This window comes from Miscanthus floridulus, chromosome 10 (assembly GCF_019320115.1).
Source record: "Miscanthus floridulus cultivar M001 chromosome 10, ASM1932011v1, whole genome shotgun sequence".
NCBI classification, from domain to species: Eukaryota; Viridiplantae; Streptophyta; class Magnoliopsida; order Poales; family Poaceae; genus Miscanthus; species Miscanthus floridulus.
The window spans coordinates 141607873-141622679 of NC_089589.1; the positions used below are offsets into that span (position 1 = coordinate 141607873).

At 42.1% G+C, this 14807-nt stretch overlaps 1 pseudogene; it reads left to right on the plus strand.

Moving 5' to 3' along the window:
• The first annotated feature begins 6564 nt into the window (after positions 1–6564).
• Positions 6565–9639, plus strand: LOC136485902 (uncharacterized; annotated as a pseudogene).
• The last annotated feature ends 5168 nt before the right edge of the window (positions 9640–14807 follow it).

Here is a 14807-nt window from a genome sequence, read left to right on the forward strand (position 1 = left end):
AAATTTCACCTCATCACACTCCAGTGCAGCTTTCTTGCAATCCCTGATGCTTCCTAGAAAAAGTGAATGTAGTGATGATTAATGAGCTCAACCGTGGCAGTTCGGCCATAAAAAAAGAGTGGCCCTTTTCTTAAGTACTACAAATTAGTATTACAGTAGGGCAAAAGAGCTACACATTAATATATGAAGCTGACCATCAAAATTGACATGTAGCAATACTTTAAGTAGGAAAATAACTGACAGAACTATATTTTGAGTTCTAAAGGACAAATGTGGTTACAAAAAGGTGAAAATATATGAGGAAAACAGAATGAATTTGACAAATCTAGTTGTAGCTGTCTCTTATATATAACTTTTGTTGTATTAAATTGGGTGAGGATTACAGGATCCTGTTACCTGCATCTATAAAGACCTCCACTACCATGTACCTATTCTTGAAATGGACCATGCATGGTGACAACACACTTCCTTTACTGTAGTGCGTCCAAATGAAAGACCAGTCAATACTTTTAAGAGATGTAAGAGAACCAAAGCAACATTTTATTGTATTAGTCCCATTTTCTAAGATAAAAAATAATTTGGGGTGGGGGTAGGGAAGGCAGTAATGTAAAAAGTCAATCATCTAGCAGGTATACCAGAGAGAATAACACTACAAATCAAGGGTAGGGGCTAATTAAAGTGAGAACGAGTGACAGAGGCCAAGCTGTTGCCAAGTCAAGAAACAATGACCGGTAGTTTTCATCTGTCATCACACAATTCGAAACTAATGTGGGATGTTGAACAACATGGGTAGTGCACGTCCACTGAATATGTGCAAAATAGTTCAGCTAAAGAAAGTAATGACTATCGTGCACAGAAAAATAACAGAGAAGACTATCATCTGACAAGTGAAACAGCTTAAACTTCTAAACTGGAACCAGAGTGCTGCCAAAATTATTTTTCTGAACAATTTCTGAACCAAAACTTCTGAACATATGAAACAAGTTATTCATATATCTTGACCATTTCAGCACCTGTGAAAAGGACTGCACACCCGCTAGGCACTATAATTGCATGTGTACCACGTATCTGAGACTATTTTAAGATCAATGCAAACCAAACAAGGCATATATACGATTTCTTTAAATAAGCACAACTCCATGCTTGGATAATAATAAAAACCTCCCAAAAGGATCTGCATCAGCAGCTATTTTACTTATCTTTTTGCAACACAAATTAGAGATGAGGAGTTAAATGTGAGCTATCGTACCATTATAAGCTACATTTTATCTCATCAGTATCATCTACTAAACATATGTCACCACGCCGCCACTGGACTATGAAAAGATGATCTCACATGGTGTCTTGGTGATGAGGACGATGGATACCACTAGATCAACTACCAAGAAAGGATTAGGATTGCCCACCCACCCAGAGTCCTCCCCTTAATTCCATAGGCTCAAACAAGAACTAGCACACGTGCAGATCAGATCACCGAAAACTGATAGCATGCAGAGCAGAGCAGATCACCAGGAACTCACCTTACCGTGCGACCCCGGAGCCCGAATCAAGTCTGCCCCGCCGCCTCACACGCACATACGAGCCTCTGCTTCTCTGCACAAGGCACGCAGCCATGAATCAGAGCTGTTACGATCCGAAAATCACAAGGTCCAGCGTTCGATCAATATGACCGGAGCGTCCGGTCATCCCGTGTTGTGCCCAGTAAAAAGGTACAACGGCTCTATTTTGTGGTGGCTTCTTTTTAAGCCCCATGGCTGGCTCAAGCTCACTCTCTTGACCATTTACATTGACATAGCAACCTTGTGAGCTTAGCCAAAGCCCTCCCACTCATCTCCATCATAGATTCAACATCTTTGTGAGATTGGGAGAGAATCCAAGTGGATTGCTTGAGTGTTTGCATCTAGAGGCACTTGATGTTCGTGTTTCGCTGCGGGATTTGCTTGTTACTCTTGGTGGTTGCCGCCACCTAGGCGGCTTAGAGCAGCGAGGATCGTCGAATGGAGGGTGGTGATTGTCTCCGGCTCCGATCGTGGTGATTGTGAGTGGTTCTTGACCTTTCCCCGGCGGAGAGCCAAAAGGTACTCTAGTGGATTGCTCGTGGCTTGTGTGATCCTCATCTTGTGTTGGTTGTGCGGCACCCTATCGAGGGTTTGACGTGTGATGCCAATTAGCACGTGAACCTCTAAGTGAGTGAATCGCCACAACAAGGTGTAGCTTGCCGGCAAGCAAGTAAACCTCGGTAAAAAATCATTGTGTTCATCATTTGATTCCGAGGTGATTGGTTTTCATTGGTATTCATTCTTGTGATTGATTGGCTCCTTCCTCGACACGGCGGTATAAACAAATTGTTCACTCTCTTTACTTTACCGCAAACTAGTTGTCAAGCTCTTTAGTGTAGCTAGTTGTGAGAGCTTGTTAGTTTGGTTAGTGCGGCTCTTTAGTTAGCTTTTGAGAGCACATTAACTTAGTGTAGTGTCATAGCTTTTGTGTGGAAAGAAACTATATAAACTAGAATTATGGTAGGTGGCTTGCTATTTTAGTAGGCTAGCGCAACACTTGCTTCGCCTCATAATTATCTAACCGGTTTGTTAAGTGTTGTTGTAGAAATTTATTAATAGGCTATTCACCCCTCCTCTAGTCATTAGGACCTTTCAGAGGTGTTGCACGAACCTCGTCCATACAATTGGACACCGCAAGAACCTACCCACAAGTGAGGTAACTCAATGACATGAGCAATCCATTAGAGTTACCTTTCGGCAGTCCACCGGGGAAGGCATAAGACCCCACACAATCACCGCGATCGGAGCCGGAGACAATCACCAACCTCCGCTCGACGATCCTCGCTGCTTTAAGCCGTCTAGGTGGTGGCAACCACCAAGAGTAACAAGTGAATCCCGCAGCGAAACACGAACACCAAGTGCCTCTAGATGCAATCACTCAAGCAATGCACTTGGATTCTCTCCCAATCTCACAAAAATGTTGAATCAATGATGGAGATGGGTGGGAGAGCTTTGGCTAAGCTTAAAAGGTTGTTATGTCAATGCAAATGGCCAAGAGAGTGAGCTTGAGCCGGCCATGGGGCTTAAATAGAGAGCCCCCACGAATGGAGTCGTTGCCTCTCTGTTCCCTGATTAATCGGGGCGATCGGACACACCAGTCGGTTTGACCGGATGCAAGACCCCAGCGTCATGTCCTCAGATATTCGACACGTGTCCCCGACTTCAAATGCTGATCGCCGATCTCAACGGTCATTAGTGCACTTAAGTTGTGACCGGACGCGCTACTCGAAGTGACCGGACGCTCCAACACGGGAGTCCGGTCGATCCCACTAAGGTTTTATTCACAACCGGACACGCTGTTCAAAGTGACGGGACACACCATCACTGGGTCCGGTAGTTTCTAGTAAGGTTCTAAAGATGGATTTTCGCGACCGGACACGTCCGGTGGCATATGACTGGACCCAGGTCAGCGTCTGGTCAACACAGTCTCTCTCTGTTGCTTACGTCAGCATTCATCACTAGGTGACCGGACGCACCCCCTGCGTGTCCGGTCCCTTTTTCACTTCAGCGTCCGGGCGACCTTCACTGCGCGCCACTGACCAAACGTAGGGTCAGAGTCCGGTCACTGCCCAAGGCAGAGTCCAGTCAGTACGAAACTTCTCATTTTGACCCGAACTTCACCACCCTTGATCAAATATGCCAACCACCAAGTGTATCACCTTGTGCACATGTGTTAGCATATTTTCACAAATGTTTTCAAGGGAGTTAGCACTCCACTAGATCATAAATGCATATGCAATGAGTTAGAGCATCTAGTGGCACTTTGATAACCGCATTTCGATACGAGTTTCACCCCTCTTAATAGTACGACTATCAATCCTAAATGTGTTCACACTCTCTAAGTGTCTCGATCACTAAACCAAAAAGCTCCTATTAATTTCACATTTGCCTTGAGTTTTTTGTTTTTCTTTCATCTTTTCCAAGTCCAAGCATTTGATCATCACAATGCCATCACCATCATCATGTCATGATCTTTATTAGCTTCATCACTTGGGGTAGTGCTACCTATCTTATAATTACTTTGATAAACTAGGTTAGCACCAAGGTTTCATCAATTCACCAAACCAAACTAGAGCTTTTAGCGGCGGGGCACCATGGCACGAGTGGGCAGGCGTCGTTGGAACCAAAAAAAATATTTCGCTGAGCACTGCAGATACGGATAGTATCCAGTTCCACATCCAGCGTGAATTCGGATATCCTAATCCGGATTTATAATTTGAACATGAATACATCCATTTTGGCATTTAGACATCCATATCAAAATGAATACGAATACAAATGTCCATATTTAAATAAAATCCAATACGGATATCAGATATTTCGAATATTTTGCAATTCAAATCCATCCTCAGTGGGTGCGGAATTTTGGGTCGGATTGGCGGCAAACAAAGTGGGAGACAAGAAATTAGTTAAAACAGCTCAGAAACACACTTTGGATGATTCTAAAATTATTTATTTTTTTTATTATGTATATAATTTAAATAATGAAATGTAATTAAATTATTACACCATAAATTAATAAATATAATAATAAAGAAAATTTAACTTGAAACCCCTTAGAAACACACTACCTGGAGTTGAAGTCTCTCCATTTTGTCAACTGGGCTATTATATGGTTGGTGTTTGCTTTGGCTATACATGGCATTCATGCCAACCGATTGTTCTCTTTCATTAGTACTAAAAGATACCCTGCACGTTGCAGCGGAGACTGCAAAGAATTTGGAATAAAAGATCCATTGGGTGAGATTGAGATGTTGTATAGTTGATTTTGCATCTCGTGGCACTAGTTGAGAATGACGCGTGGCTTTTTTGTTTATCTTGTTACTTTTGGTGTGATTGCTATCATCTAGCCAGTTTGGAGTTGATTGAGATTATCGAGCACCGCGTGGTGATTGTGCGGCGATCAAGCTTGTGTGGCTGATGATTTTTTATCCTTGCTATTTGCTTGTGCTTTTACATCCTTGTTATTTTCTTCTGTAGTTATAGTCGGTAGAAATGGCTAGTTTAGCTAGACGAGTAATGTTAGCCTCTTTGTTTGATTGAGTGCTTCATTAGTTGTTCTAGGCTTGCTACTAGACTTGTGTAGCACTACTATACTAAAGATTTGTATGGGCGACTCAAACAGGTTTATAGGGGGCGGTTTGGCTAGCCGCTTCTACCATCCTGTTGCTACAAAATCATAGATTTATAGGGACGGTTAGCCAGCCGTCCCTGCAAATCATTTTTCAGAAATCACGATTCTAAATTAAAAAATAGCAAAAAAAATAGCAAATTTTTTTAACTCGGGGAGGCCCCCACCGGTCAGCCACCCCTACAAATTTTGAGCCGCTTCGCAAGTCGCGGCATTTTTAATGGATTTTAGTTCCCGCGTATTATCCTAAATCGAGTTTAAATTGATTGTTTGAGGTCCTAAACGAATTCAATTGAAAAATTTGTCAACCGTAAAGTTTCGTAACTTTTCGAGACCTATAACTTTCATTTTGATAGTTTCTCCATTGAGGTTGTTTACAAAATTTGAATTTTAAATTTGAGAAATTCAACGTAGTTCTCCTTGACAAGATGATTTCAAATCAAAAAGTTGTCAACTATAAAGTTTCATAACTTTTTGAGATCTACAACTTTTGTTTTTGCTGTTTGTCTATCCGAGGTCATTTAAAAATTTCAAATTTCAATTTTTTTGAAATTCAAACATAGTTTTGCTTGACAAGATGATTTCAAATAAAAAGTTGTCACCTACAAAGTTTCATAACTTTTTAGAACCTACCACTTTTATTTTAGTTGTTTCTCCGTCCGAGATCGATTGAAAAATCCAACACTAAGCATCGTCGTCGGCGTTCACGCCCAGGCTGCTCAGGAGCGACGTCACGACGTCGCCCATGCTGCAGTTGCTCGCCGTGAACACCACCAGCTTCGCCACGCGGTCCATTGGCAGTGGCAGCTTCCGGTTGCTGATTGCTGTGACGCCTGGAAGGTTCTGGGTTTCGTTATTAGCTTGGAAATGGCTGGCTGATGATGATGTGGTTTCTTGTGTTGTGCTGGGCATGCCGCCATGGTTTGCCTTTTATAGGCTGCTGGGAAATATTTGCACGTACCTAGTACTTGCTGTGGATTATTATTAAGATTCTTGCACGTGCCGACTAGCTACTCCTTGCTGTGGATTAAGATTCTGGAAACCTTTTTCTGTAGTACTAAGCAAGTGTTATCACCTAAACATGTCAACATGCATGCATGTGTGACTTAGACTTGTTAGCTTATATAACTGACAAGTGGTTCTTCAAGGAGGCTGTGCCAAAACTTAAAGCTCACTAGTGTAGAAACATTTTTTTTACATATAACTAAAAAGTCGATTTCTTGAGGCTCTAACCAAAAGGCATGTGAAAATGGGTGGGTGGGCCACCCTGGTCCGTTGGCCAGGCTCCCCCGCTACTTACCCTTTAGGCCCAAAGGCCCAGAATAGAGCAAAAGGCCAGCGCTGAGGGGCGCCGCCGTGACTTCGGCTCCCAGGCATCACGGAGCTGCGAGCGCTCGAGGTTGCGGCGCGGTGCGGAGACGGGATGGGAGACCGAGGAGGCGCCATTACTCCATGGCGGGGAGGCCGAAGCGACGCTCTATGCGCCGACCTCAACCCCAATCGGATCCCAGGTCAGCCCCAATCCTCCTTCATTGTATCTCTGTCCTTTCTCTTTTCCAATCCCCAACCCCAAACGAAGCTGATGGATTTGATCTCCCCAAGCTACTGCTTCTAGTGAGAGCAACTATGGCTGGCGCCTGGCGGTGGCCGGTGGCCGGTGGTCGGAGTCCGGCGAGGCCAGTGGGCGACTAGCGGCAGCCGCGGACAAGGCACAAGCGCCGCCTGCTGCCCTGCTGTGTTCGACAGCGCCTTGATTGAGCAAAAATTGCAAATGGTAGAGAGGAGGAGGCTGAGCCAACCAGGTAATTTGACTAATTTCAATTATCTAATATGCAGAGGTTAAATTTGATGGATAATCTATGACCTTGCCCTTACGAATGTATATTTCTTATATTTTTTATTTAGGGATGAGGCGTTTTTTGGTTGATAGAAGGATCTGCCCTGATGCTGGTGGAAGTAATGAACCTGAAACACATCCAAATATAGAAGAGCCACATGAAGCTCCAGGTCATCCGGAACCAGAACCAACCATGGACAATTTCACTAGTGAGTTTGATCCTAATGAAATCGAATGTGATCCAGCTCTTAGAAAACAAATATATGAGTATGCACCTGAAATTCAAGACCAAGTTAGGAGAGCATATATATTGAAAGGTCCATCACAACCAACAAATATATTGAAAGATCCAGGTTCAAGGGGCTTTTCTTTGGGTTGGTATAAGAAATATAATTGGTTAGAATATAGTGAATCCAAAGATGCTGGTTATTGCTTTTATTGCTTCCTTTTCAAGCAGCCGGGGAGGGCACAACATTTTGGTTATGATGTATTTAACAAAACTGGTTGGAGAGATTGGAAACATGCATACAAAGCATTACCTGAACATGTTGGTGGTGTAGGTAGTGCTCACAACAAGTGTGTTCAGAAATATGGTGACTTTAAAAATCAAAGACAGAGTGTGCAGAGAGTATTAAAAAGAGCTAGCAAACAATCGGAGGAATTATACCAAACTCGTTTAACTTCTACTTTACGATGTTCAAGATATCTCTTAAAGCAAGGCGTAGCTTTTCATGGGCATGATGAATCTTCTTCCTCTTTGAACAAAGGCAATCTTCGAGAGTTGATTGATTTTCTAAAAGACAACAATGAAGAAGTTAGGAATGCCTATGATCGAGGTGGCTTAAATTGTAAGATGACTTCCCCAGATATCCAAAAGGATCTTGCAAGGTGTTGTGCAGAAGAAATAACTGAAGCAATTATGGAAGAGATTGGTAATAGGCCATTTTCTGTTCTCATTGACGAATCACGTGATATATCAGTAAAAAAGCAAATGGCTGTTATTTTAAGGTTAGTAACTAGTATATTGTGTCAGTTCTATTAAGTTGTCTAATTCTGTACAATATTCAGTTTTATTAGTGTTTTTTTTAAAAAATGGTGTACTACTGCAGGTATGTGAATTCTAAAGGGATTGTTGTTGAAAGATTTCTTGCTCTTGTACATGTCAAAGAGACTACAGCCGATGCATTGAAGGAAGCATTGCTTGCTGTCCTTGATAGGAACAAGCTATCAGTTTCTCGGATACGAGGGCAAGGATATGACGGGGCTTCTAATATGAGAGGTGAATTTAATGGACTGCGGCGTATTGAAAACTGGCGAGGTATCTACAGAAAATGGAGTATTGAAACTGGCGAGGTATCTACAGGAAGAGGCTTGAATCAAGAAACTATCCTTGCTAGGCCTGGGGATACTAGATGGGGTTCACATCATGTTACTTTGGTTCGCTTGTCCCAAATGTGGGACTCAGTGATAAAGGTCCTTCAAATAGTTCATGAAGATGGACGAGTGCCAAATCAAGCAGCTGGTTTGATACAGAAAATGGAGTGCTTTGAATTTGTTTTTATTATGGTGCTTATGTTAAAGGTTCTTGGCATCACAAATGAGCTCTCACGTGCCTTACAAACAAAAGGTCTCAATATTGTTAATGCTCTTGAGGTTAGTTCTTATTCAGTTGTCCCCTTTCTTACAATATTGCTTTTCTTATTCAGCTATTTCCTTTTGCTTTTAATTTGACTGCACTTATATAATTCAATTGTAGCTTATCCATGATGTCAAAGCTCAGTTTAACACCATGAGAGAAAGTGGCTGGGATAACTTATTTGATGAGGCAAGACAATTTTGTGATTTGAATGGAATTCCTATTCCAAATATGGCTGAGGAAATACCAGTGAGAGGTCGTTCAAGGCATGACGGAATTACTGTTACTAATCTTCATCATTATCGTGTTGGGATTTTCTATGTTGTTCTTGATAAAATATGTGCTGAGATGAATCATCGGTTCACTGAAGCGACGATGGAGCTATTGATGTGCTTTTCTTGTCTTGATCCAAAGAACTCTTTCTCTAGTTTTGATGTCAACAGTCGTGCTCGGCTTGCTGAAATTTATGCTGAGGATTTCTCAAATCATGATCGTGGAGTCATAAGGGGACAATTGGAGACATATATTCTTCATGTAAGGAGGCATGCTGCCTTTGCTAATTGCAAAGATATTGAAAGTTTGTCCCAGAAAATGGTTGAAACTGAAAAACTTTTGCTTTTTCCATTGGTCTACAAGCTCATTGAATTGGCCTTGTTGGTGCCGGTGTCAGCAGCAACTGTTGAAAGGGCTTTCTCATGTATGAAGACTATGAAGTCTAAATCCCGCAATAGGATTGCTGATGATTGGTTCAACAACTTCATGATCTGCTATATTGAGCGAAACTATTCAATTCACTTGATGAAACTACTATTATTCGGCGGTTTCAAAACTTGAAGAGTCGCAAGATGCAGCTGCCTCGTAACCATGCTCGTGGCCGTGGGCATCTGTAGTTACCAATTAGCATTTAGGTTTATCTTTTGTGTTTCATTATCTAAGTCGTGAACTTGTGTACTGGACAATCATTTTAATATTTTAATTTGAATCTATCATGGTTTCCTAATTTTATATGTATGTTATATAATATATTCATGGGCATTGCTTGCACTGTTAGCTCGGCGTATTGTCATGCCCAGGCTCTCGAAAATTCCTGGCTCCAACACTGTGGGTGGGCAACCGTCTCTACAAATATATTTTTGGAGGCTTGAGGTGGTGGACTCGAGCTATTTGTCTCTAAAAATTGTTTCCATTCAACTAGGGATGTGTTGCTTTGCACGTGGCCTCTTTACCCATGTTTGGTCCATTGAATGATGTCAAATGAAAAACTTAACTAGAAACTTTTAGAACTCGTTGAGATGTAAAATTTTCACATAAAGTTTATATTTATCTAACTATAATACGTTTGGTCTTCATCTAGCCTCCCTCTGCTACATCCATACCGGCCAAGAAGACCGTCGCACCCTACCACAAGGCTCACCCTCTCTATCATAGCCTCCAAGCTTGGCAAAGCCGCATCAACACGAGGTGCATATCAACACCCGATTGGACCGTAATGAGACCCAAACATAGATTATGGGCATAAAAATGCATTTTTTGAGAGTACAAATATACTGGAATGATACAACCACACAAGTTTAAGTACCACTCATGGACGTTTTTGCCTCCTTGTTGTTCTAGACGTGGTCTCTACAAAGAGTGCTATTTTGAGAACATCATGGAGGACGTAAGTGATTCCCTGAACACAGGGTGGGGCAAATTGTACATGGAGTCTAGAAGATACTATATAGGGTATCCCACGGACATGATACACAAGACACAGATAAATATCACATCCCTATATCTTGGGAGACCTCTTTGTAATAAGACTAGAAAACAAATCCTAGCTAGAATGGTAGGAAAACAAATCCTAGCTAGAATGGAAAGAAAACCAATCTATAACCCTGCTTTCAGACAATATAAGGAAGGTATAGGTATCCCTTCCCTACACCTATACTAGGTGACATACACCTTAGATGTCTCAATATCATCAATCTCAAATATAACCACAAACATAGGACATAGGGTATTACATCCTCGTTAGGCCTCCTTTGGATGCAGAGGGAAGCCACGCCCAGGGAAAGGAGGCCCCGAGGGGGATTTCATTGGACTTATCAAACCCTGTTGTTTCCCTCCCCTAACCCCTTTTCCATTTGGTTTTTCCTCCTGTGGCTTCACTCCCCCTCCCCCTCTGCCTCTGCTGCCTGCTTCGCTCCCCTCCGCCTCTGCTGCCTGGTGCTGTGCGCCTGAGGCTATTGGTGCAGGCTGGTGCTTCAAGAATTGTTAGAATCGGATAAAAACTCAGAAAAAATCAACAACAAATTAGGAAAATAATAGACATCAGTAGTAATCATCAAATCAGAAAAAAAACCCCAAAAATCATTAATTTTTTTAAAATAAAATCAAGGAAAGTCAGATAACATGGAAAATAAGCACTACTACAGAATGGACATGTTGTCCCGGGCGGTAACAGCCTTTAGTCCCGGTTACCGCGCTGGGACAACGATCCCGGGACTAAAGGTGGAACCTTCAGTCCCGGGTCATCGAGCCGGGATTAAAGAGGGACCTTTAGTCCCGGTTGGTAACACCAACCGGGACTAAAGGCCCTCCAGCCGAGCGAACCTGGCGCACCCTTTAGTCCCGGTTGGGGTTACCAACCGGGACTAATGGTTCACCCTTTAGTCCCGGTTGGTAACCCCCACCGGGACTAAAGGTTCCTTTTCTTTTTCTTTTTGTTTTGTTTAATTTGTTTTCAGTTCAGTTACACGTATTTGTTTAATATATAATATGTTTTTATGTACGTATTCTACGTTGCTAATATATATTCGAATAAAGTATGAAACTATATATATTATAGATATATATATATATGTATATATACAACACTTTCATAATCTTGTTCTCGAAAATAACGATATCAATAAACATTTAATTTACATCATTTATTCCTTAAGATCAAAGTAGAACTCGCCGTTGGGATTTAGCACTTTTTCTAGAAGATATCCTGCTATTGACTCTTGAACTGCTTTCAGATGGTCTTTTTGCATGACCCTTCGTTTCAACCATTCAGTCTTGCATTTGAAATAAAAGGAAAAGTATTAATACACATATATGTATATATATTCATTTAAAAATAAATAAAAATTGATATATACGTACTCTGAGGACATCTTCAGGAGTTCTTCTTATGTGCGCAGTGATAAATTCACAAACGTAGTATCCACACAAGTTATTACCTGGTTCCTGCCGCAAACACCACTGTACGAGAAGAAGATTATTCTCATCATCTCACACGTAAATTGAAGTACGATATAGTAATTAAATACGTGGGGAAGTGTATATAGTACAACTTACTGGTATTTCAACTACATTAAGTGGTGCCTTGCAATCCTTGCGATGTTGCCGAATAAACTCTTTCCAAACCCTGTGCGACCAATAATGTACGATCGTTAATAAATTATGGCAAAGTCTATTCAATAATAGTTGTGCGCGAGAGATCGAAATTATCCCTGGATAATGTCTATCATATCTTGGTATAGTGCCCGTTCTTTTCTCAACGAGTCAAAGATTAGTAACCGACTTGAGTTTAACTCAATGACAATGAGTATCCAGTGAAAACTGCATTGGTTTATACACACACGTACATGCATATAAGTTGTATTGATATTACATAAAATGTGTAGACTACATTATTATTAACACTTACTCAAAATTGTACGGGAAAAGTATTGTTGTCTTGTCGTGCTGCTTCATGAAGAACATCATGATATTCTCCTGTGCTCCAGATACCCATCGCTCCTTGATAATAATACTGGTTTTGAATACGATATAAGGATCAATGAAGCCAACACTGGTGTCTTGTATTCTTTGGAGCTCTGACATCTGGAATCTGTATATAAATATAAGTTACATGTGAGGATAATTATATACACGTACGCATGGAAGTGAGTTTATTAAATAAAAGTAAGAATCACTTACAAACAAAAGGAGCTAATGATTGATTTGTCCAGAGCGTCCAAGTGGAATAGTTGATGCAATTCTTCAAAACTAATATGTAAGATGTCATCGCCACGGAAGTAATGATGGTCTCTAAATCTGACAAAGATCCACTGCTCACCCCTGCCACACGCCTGCATGTACCACTTGTTGAGCAAGTACATTTACGTACCCAATTCATTCAGAGCCGCAGGGTTGTACAGACTTTTGCCATATTTATAAGTCTTCCAGGTATCAACTTCCAGGTTCTGGATTGGAGCTTTGCCCGTCAATTGATCCAAGGTTAAACCAGTATCTTTAAAAAAAGAATTAAGGGCTTGAACCGACACTTCTCTAGAGTTGTCTGGTCGATAGACTTCTATGTTGGAACCATATTCATTAGCAACAACAAGATTTTACATTGGTTGCTTCTGTTGTCCGAGCTGTGGGACATCCTTCCCTGATGCTCTTTTCCTTTTCTTATCTGCATCATGTGACTTTACGAGGGAGCGATCATAGTCTGATAGTGGCGAAGGCTTACGAAGTTCAATCATCTTTTTCTTGTGAGCATCGACCTTCTGCCTCAGCACATCTCGTGGTATGTAAAAGTACGGCTTCTCCTTAAGCTTTGCTTGACTCTTGTTTTTGATATCTATAAAAAAATCTTTTACTTTTTTGTCTTCTTCAGCTGCTATTTGCTCATCAGTCTTTTCAGGAAGTATTTCTTGAGAAATAACTCTTTTTCTCGGGGTCTTCTTTGCCGCCGGGACCTTAGACGTCTTTGTAGTGCGTCGCTGTGGAGGGGGTGGGGGCGGTGTTGGAGATCGGCGTGGAGGCGATGAGGCCGGTGTTGGTGGAGACCGGCGTGGAGATGTTGGAGATCGTTGTGGAGGCGGTGGGGCCGGTGTAGGAGTTGGAGATCGTTGTGGAGGCGATGGGGCCGGTGTAGGAGTTGGCGATCGCCGTGGGGATGAAGTCGTCTCGCCCCCCGCGACGCTGTGATGAGATGGGGAATGAATGATTAGGCTAGGCTGGGGAGAGACCCTGCTATAAAAACAATTTGTGTGTCAATTATTTTTGAAGCCAATAGAAAATTAATGGAAAATAATATTTCATTCACTTTCATTCGTACCTAGGGTGAGGTAGGGGAAGCGGTGGCGCCCTAGGAATGATGATGAAGCGTTTGCGCCATTGAATAAATGTCTTCTCTGTTTCTCCTAGTGTCTTCTCCCCATCACCGCCTTCAATGTCAAGAGGAACATTGCTGTAACCTTTGAGCACTCTATCGACCGAGACGCTAGCATATTCAGGTTGAATAACTGACCCATGGATTCTTGGTGTCTTCGTTCGGTCTATTGGAGATACAACCCCGACAGCCACCATGATTGATGCATTACCATCTGGAATGTGTAGCTCACATTTTGTTAGAGGCTCGGTAATGTCATCAACAGGGAAGCGCAACCCAGCGTCGTCTTGAATAACTGGCAGCTCCGTAGAAGCACAACTGCTTTTCATCTGACCAACGGGGCTAATGGTGACTCCCGGCGTTGATTGCGATTGCATTTGACTCATTGCTAGCTACACTTGCCTCTTGATCTCCTCCTGCATTCTTGCCTCAAGAGATTTTTCTCGTTCACGTGATTCAAGCAATGCTTGTCGTGACTCATCAACAAATTGCTCCAATGCACGAATTCGTTCTGCCTCCTCATTCTTCTTTCTCTGGCGGCTTCTGTAGGTATCCTTGTCTGCTAGGAATGCGTGTAGCCATGGAACCGCCCCATAGCCTCTTGTTCGACCACCGTGTTTGGGATTCTCTAGGGCATATGTCAATTCATCCTTCTCTCTGTTGGGCTTGAAAACACCACTATCAGCTTCTTCCCTAGCACGAGCTAGTCTCTGTGTTGCTCTCTCAATTTTTTGGCTGAAAATTAGCTTGCCAGTGTCTGGGTCTAGGCTTCCCCCATGAGCATAGAACCAATTCTTCGCGCGTTGAGGCCAGTTCTTTTCTATTGTTTCAGGTATGATTCCCTTGGCAGTAATCTCTGCTTCTAGGTTCTGCCACTTGGGAATAGCACTCCTATAACCACCTGATCCCATGCGATGATGGTATTGCTTCTGTCGGGCATTCTGCCGATTCCTCATCACACGTTCCTCACTGTCTTGAGATGTCTTGTATTCTACGAAGGCATCCCAATG